The 6,599-nt window shown below is 33.8% G+C and overlaps 1 long non-coding RNA gene across 1 annotated transcript; it reads right to left on the bottom strand.

Moving 5' to 3' along the window:
* Positions 1 to 5,462: 5,462 nt before the first annotated feature.
* On the bottom strand, positions 5,463 to 6,361 carry LOC148788660 (uncharacterized). The gene is made up of 3 exons (XR_016064671.1): positions 6,317 to 6,361; positions 5,738 to 5,810; positions 5,463 to 5,510 (listed from the first exon to the last, which is right to left on the bottom strand). It is a non-coding gene; the product is annotated as an uncharacterized LOC148788660 (long non-coding RNA).
* Positions 6,362 to 6,599: the final 238 nt, after the last annotated feature.

The following is a 6,599-nucleotide window of genomic DNA, read 5'->3' as shown; positions in this document are numbered from 1 at the left end:
TATTAAAGATGAACATATGGGGAGCCAATTTTAAATGAAAAAGTGTCGTAGCCTATCAATGACACAGTACTGACATGGAAAGCAATTAGCAAGATATTTTTGTTACGTGTATCTCCTGAAAAATGCAAGAATTTATATACATAGACACACATATGTATAGAGATAGAAATAGACCTCCTCTGCTCGTAAAGTCCAGCGATTGTCATTTATTGCTGCGATCTTATCACTATTAGGATATATCTGTAGCAACTTGGAGTTTCAGCAACTTAAAAAAATAAGCATAGAAGGCTAGACATAAGGAATTTCTAACATCCATTTGGAAACACAATATACAATTTACTAAGTGAAGACCACATGGGCAAAAACAAAAACCTAGGAAGTAAAGAGACTCAACTTCCAAGTCAGAGTGCATATCTCCGACACGTGCTATTTGTGTGTAGTCAACCCATACAAGATTTTTCAGCGTAAAATAAATGGAATTTAACTATTTAAGCTAGATTATTAAGTAAAAGTTTAGAAGAATATTATTTTGATATTAATATTAAGACACCAATGAATGAAACAAAAAGAAGATGCAATAATTCAGGACCTTATAGATCTTGTGAGAGAATACTTCCAGCAACTTGAGCTCTGCATTTGAACGAGAGAGTTTCACGTATTTAACGTAAACATTGCAACATTTAAAAATCATATAAGGATATGTTATGTGGCAAATCTTAGAATTTTCAGCTATATTACCTTCTCATTGTGGAATACACACACGCACACTCCCGGTACTAACTTGTCAGCTATATTACCTTCTCCTTGAGATGCTCAATCACCAAAAATGATTTCTTTTGCAGCCTAATACTGTGAGTTTCCAGCTATATATGGAAAACAAATAAGATATATAATGTTTGTTAAATATATAATTAATTTGCAAGTCTTGCATATGTATGCACTTGTATAGGAGCATAAAGTCCAATTATGAATGAATACTCACTTCAGAGTTTGCCGCATAGCTGAAAGCTAGTTTGAGGATTCTCAACTATTGCAATTCTGGCAGAGATATATCCACTACTTCAAAGTACAGAATACCAGAAAGCTGAACAAGAAAGTAATGCTTTGTTACTTTCACACCCTCATCAAATGAACCCCGACTTAGAGTTGTATGAATGCATACTTGGTCGTAATGCAACAGCATCTCTAACAAGTTTTCTACTCCTCGATATCTTATAGGATGAGCTTTTGGTCGCTGAGAGTAGATATTGTGTGATGTAAGCCATAGTTTGGATGGATCATCGACTCCGAGTTGGTTCGGTACTTTTATAACAACTTCATCATATGAGTCAAGCTTTGACCTTCACAATTAGTGGAATTTGAATTGCAGCATTAAGTGGATCAATATTACCAATCATAACATAGGAAATTACACTCTAGAATTAAAAGTCTGTCTTCTATTGAACTCACAGTTGTAAACAAAATTCATCATTTTCAGGCCTTTCCAAGGAGCGAAAGTGGATAACCTGCTGAACAATAAACCAAAAAGGTCAGGATATATTAGATGAATTTAGAAGCATCACATCATTGCTTTAACAAGAAGGTAATTATGGGGAAAAGGATACTTTTAGACTTAGAACCATTATTTGTGGTCACTGAACAGAAATAGATGGGGTACATTGAGTAACTAATAGTGTCCAGGTATGCACACGCACATGCACACCAAGAGAATGGGAATTAAGACCAGGTGCAAGAGAAAGAGCAAAAATTTTAAAGAATCGTGGATGATAATATGACAAGATCATTCGATAATATTATACTCTTATATGATTCATTGTTTCTCGGAGGTGACAAAGTACAAACTTTATATTTTGTATATTTTTAAGCAAATAATAGAATCAAATACCAAAATACTTCAATAGTGAAACAAATAATACGGGCTAGGAAAGTCAATTATGCTTTGTTCAGGCAATTAACGTATACAATAGTCAATATGAGGCACAACATTGATTATGTGATAAAAGGGACCATTTCAAGGAGGAGAAATGCAAAGAGAGAAAATAAAAGAGAATTCGAAGAGCAATAAAGCACACAAACATAGGCATCACACTAAGATAACGAGAAACAAGGAGCAAGAGAGGGAGAAATAGAAAGAGCGAGGAATTTCAAAGAATCGTGGAAGATAATATGATGAGAACTATTGGAAATTTATCCACTAAGTGATGAACTCAAATGAAACAAAAGTATAGAGACAATGGTGGAGTTGAAAACCCTTATACAATAATTTCAGATCAATGAATAAAGAAAGAATAACAGAAAAATAGTAATACGAAAAGTAGTAAAGTAACTGGCTCAGGTGTCAGATCCGGCAACCGAATGCCCAAGCGCCACCACCGGCCGACAACCCTCATGGTTGCAAAAAATCCACAAAGACCCACAAAGAGACCAGTTAGGCTTCGTTTAGAATCACTCAGAATTCCACTAAGAAGTTTCTTCCACACTCAGCAAATATTCTCACAAAGTATTTTATGAAGAGGGGTTTTAGTTTTGTTGTTGTTCTATCTCTTTATAATCAAAGAAGACTAATATATAGATAGATAGAACATAGAGAACAGAGATAGAAAGAGGTAAGATGATGAGAGATTTTCAAGAGCATTGGAAACTTCAGAGGAACAAAACCAGAGAAAGAAAGGAGGAAGACGAAGAGGCATCGGCTGAATAGTTGAAGAATAGGGTTAAGTAGTGATTTAGGGTTAAGTAGAAGAAGGGTCGGGTAATGGACCAGGCAGCAAGTGGGCTGCCATCCAAGTGGATGGGGGGGGGCATGGGCGAAAAAATCCAACAACATCATTGGATAATATAACATTATACTCCACAATGATTCATGCTTTTTTGGAGAGACAATGTACATGTTTTATATTTTCTATAATTTTAACCAAATAATTGCATCAGATATCCAAATACTTCAATAGGTAAAACTTTTTCATGAAACAAATAATATGTGCTAGGAAAGTAATTTAACTACGCTATCTTTAGGTTGCTTATACAATAGTCAATATGTAGCACATCACTGACTATGTCAATAAGGAGAAACACGTAGACAAAAATAAAAGATAAGTTCGAGAGCAAGCAAGAACGCGAATGTCCAATATAAATACGTTGTTGATCGTAAGAGATTTGCAGCATAGGGTGCTTGCAATAGCGAGCTCCAATGTGGCAAATACGAGCCTCATCTATATTAGCCCTCTTATTGCTTTTTTTAAGTATAAAATTCAAGTAAAAATATAACAATTCATTTTCTAGGGGCGAGATATTGGATAAGCGTAAATTCAAGACAGCTAAAGATATGGTTTTCAGTCAAATGCAAAGCTACTATATGAAGTCTAAAATTATAAATAACTATTGATATTACTCTACAAAGGGAACCTATAGAAGAGAATTTGAGTGAGAAGGAACTATTTAAAAGAATAACAAGGACAACATATAGTAGAGATATACCCTAATTAAAAATAACTAAAAGTTTAAGGTTAGAAGGAAGTACGCATGTGCATGCTCATCTGTACCTAGGTCCGGATGAAGGAACGTATAAAGTGAGTTTTCACATAAATGAGCATCCGCATCTACGTGAGAGAGAGGAAGACATGAAATGAGCTTGACGTGAATGCTCATCCGCATTTAGGTTTGGAGGGAGGAACCTGAGCTTGTCAGAATTGCTATTCCGCATCTAGGTTTGGGGGGAGGAATACATGGAGTAAGTGCGACGTGCATGCTCATCCGCATCTATGTCTAGAGGGGTGAAGGTGAGAAAAAAGTGAGCTTGTCTTGCATGGTAATCTGCGTCTAGGTCTAGATGGTGGAAACTAAGAAACAATTAAGTGTGACGTACATGCTCATTCGCGTCTAACTCTGGAGGGAGGAAACATAAAGAGTAGTTAAGAAAGAAGTCAGCTAGACTTGCATGCTCATCCATGTCTAGGTACAGAGGGAGGTAAGTATGAGAGATTTCTTATTTCTCTAAATTCGAATAACCAAAAAATTGCAAGAAAGTTAAAATTTATACATGGTTTTCAGTCTCATCATATGAAACCTCCTTCAAAAGATTTTTTGTTTCAAGGTCGGGGAATAACTGGGAAACACCCAACATATTTAAAAGATTCCTACAAAACAAGCAACCAGGGGAAACAGAAGAAAAGGATTGGACATTTTCTGAGTGATGTGTTTACATTAAAGAAAAGCTCAAATATGAAGAACTGCTCATTGTGAAAGAGGCTATTTCGAAAAGCATTAATGAGTCATCCAAGTTAGACCAATATGGATTATGTTTGATACTTTAGGAAAAGATTTTCCCACAATCCACCAACACGATCAACATAAGAATGAAATATGACATGTGAAACATATATCTGTTAACTACATTATAGTGATTCTACCTAAGATGCAAATGCGTACACATAAATATTACTAATTAATATGAACAGAATACTTATGATAATGTATTTGAAGGCTATGCTGGTATTCAAGGAAAGATGGAATATCCGGGCAGCCAAATAGCTTCCTTGTGTGAGCAGGCAGTGACTTTTGATACCAGAAAATGTCCCCATCCTCTAGCTGCAATAAAAGAAACCGTAAAATTATAAAAATACAATCTTTGTCCTCACAAGATACTTGTCCTTATCATTTTCATGTACCTAGTTAGATGTAAATGTAAGTCCCGTGTCAATGTACGCACACATGACTATGGGCTCAAACTTTTATCTCCTGAGAAGCAAAAAACACAAGATATCTTCACCATTTAAAATATATTTGGGCATTTTGTAAAAGATATCTTCAACATTTAAACTGTATATGTGCATTTTATGAAAGAAATCTTCACCATTTTAAATGAATATGTGTATTATATTCCATATGCATAGCAATTTTTAAGTTGCAATGTAACATGAGTTATGTTCATCTCCATGACATTTGACAGATGCAATAATAGCTCAATTTAATGAAAACAGTTGCATGTGGTTTTCATTTTAAGTTTTTCAGCTAACAATAATCTATTAGGATTGCTACTGTCTCTTCCATTGATATATTGGAACAAACCACGAAGAGTTCTATCTCCTCATTAGGAGCATAGCCTGCAAGTTGATTTAACTTCTCTAGAATATCTGATGACTTGTCATATCTGTAGCACCCCCTACTCGCTACATCTAATTATTACTATTTTATCTTTCCTTTAACTACAACTCATTCTATAAGTAATTCCCTTTCAACCCATAAAATAAATTCTAATTTTATCAATATAATATATATCACAAAGATAATAGATACTATCAAAAGTTTATATTTACCCTCACTAGATGTTCTCATGTACATAACCTCAAGTTAAGTACTACCACAGTTTAAAACTCAAACCCCGATAAAACATTAGAATATTTAACAATCAAAACGCCAAAACTCTGACTTCAAACATCACGGCTGACCCACCTAATAAAGACGACGGCACCGCTCAAAGTCCAATGTGGCTAATCAGTTTGACTTATTCCCTGAAAAGTACGTGGCAAGGAATGAGCTGCCTACTCAATAAGTATAGCTTATCAGTATATATATATATATATACAGGCAACAATTCATGTACATGCAGTTACGTTGACAACAGTCATTCGTCATATAGTAATATCAGATATAAGCAGTAATATATACCCACAACTATAAATCAATTTACGACATAATATTTGATGTTATCGTTTATTAACTACGGGCCCCCACTTACTCTAGTCGGAGTACATCAGTCAATGGTTTTGCCGGCCATCATCATATCATAGGATATTCCGCGCTGCCCCGGACTGTGTAGCAATATAGCACAGGACATCACAACAAACATGGTACCCATAAATTATATCAAACCCTTTATATATTTATAACTATCATTTTTAATAACACCCGTAAATTATATTACCACTGAAACCTCATTTTCCCTCTTTAATAACATAATATTTCTTAAATATAACCTCCAAAATATTTCTATGAATTTTCTACCAATTTATCGTTGCTATATAATTTAATCAAACAACAATACATAGAATTACATATTTGGCTAATCATTCCGATGAAATTGGGTAAATTAGCTATAATAATAACTAAATTTAACAAATCTAATATTTTAATTATCTAACCATATCATTTTTATATCAAATGTGATATTTACTTTGATAGTAATTTAAATAGCCAAAATCATAAAGTACTCCAGTTAAATGATACATCGCTCAATATAATTAACATTTAATAAACAAACTAATTAAATAATATAATTATATAAATTATTAAAGATTAAATTTCAAAAATCTCGTACCTCTGTTCTCCGCTATTGTGTGCGTCGGTGTGGGTGTGTAGATGTGAGTGTGTGTAAATATGAGTGTGTGCAATTAACATACATATATATATGTTTAATGGTTGGTGAGGCGGTGGCAGCACATGCCACTGCCCACTTTTTTTTTTTTAAAAATTTTTTATAAATAATTACTTTTACGTCCTTTTTAATTTTCTTAAATAATATTATTTGCTTCCAAATATTATTACAAACTCCAATTTATTACGTTCAAGTTTTATTATATCCCAAATTCAATTTATAATTT

The sequence above is a fragment of the Sesamum indicum genome, linkage group LG3 (genome assembly GCF_026168435.1).
Source record: "Sesamum indicum cultivar Baizhima isolate 11 linkage group LG3, ASM2616843v1, whole genome shotgun sequence".
NCBI classification, from domain to species: domain Eukaryota; kingdom Viridiplantae; phylum Streptophyta; class Magnoliopsida; order Lamiales; family Pedaliaceae; genus Sesamum; species Sesamum indicum.
This window is presented reverse-complemented; position numbering and strand designations above follow the sequence as displayed.